Source organism: Austrofundulus limnaeus, unplaced genomic scaffold (genome assembly GCF_001266775.1).
Source record: "Austrofundulus limnaeus strain Quisiro unplaced genomic scaffold, Austrofundulus_limnaeus-1.0 Scaffold339, whole genome shotgun sequence".
Classification (NCBI taxonomy): domain Eukaryota; kingdom Metazoa; phylum Chordata; class Actinopteri; order Cyprinodontiformes; family Rivulidae; genus Austrofundulus; species Austrofundulus limnaeus.
In genome coordinates this window covers 255506-256179 of record NW_013952741.1, presented here as the reverse complement: position 1 = coordinate 256179, position 674 = coordinate 255506, and positions in this window count along the sequence as shown.

Below are 674 nucleotides of genomic sequence, written 5' to 3'. Positions count from 1 at the left end.
AGATTATTTTGAGACACTATAAGAGGGATGAAGAGTCAGAGTTCAAATAATATTGTTTCAATAAACAAAGACCGGAGAGTTTTCTTTCTTAAAGAGTTCCCCTTTGATGTCACTTCCTGTTTCTTCACAGGCAAATATCTCAACAACTGTTCATTTTAGCAACATGAAATTTATTTAGCAAAATTTTATCAATGTTATCTTTGTAAAAATGCATTGAAAATGCATTCATATAAACATTTGACATCACGGGCACTTTAAACCTGTTTTTTTAATGACCTCAGACTGGATTTGTTTCCTTTTCACTCGCTCAGTTTTTATAATCCATGAAGTTTTCACTTTTTCTGCATGCATATGTTTTCCTTTCTTTTCCTAGTAAGAAAAAGGTACTTGTGCTTTTTTAAAAAATATATTTTGTGTTTATATATTTAAAAAAAGAGAGAAAATCAAACGTGCTGCTAGTTGTTCATCATATTCTTCCTTTTAGGCTTGGACACTTCCCCCAGACCCAAACACATCACTTTTTCTGACTCCACGTTTTTAGGATCCGATTTGAAATGATTAAAATAAACCAAACTTTTTGTGAATCATAAAAAAGAGCGTTTCATCATTCCCTGACTTGTGAGTGTGCATGTTTTAGAGACAAACAAAACAAGTTTTGAAAAAMACACCTTTGT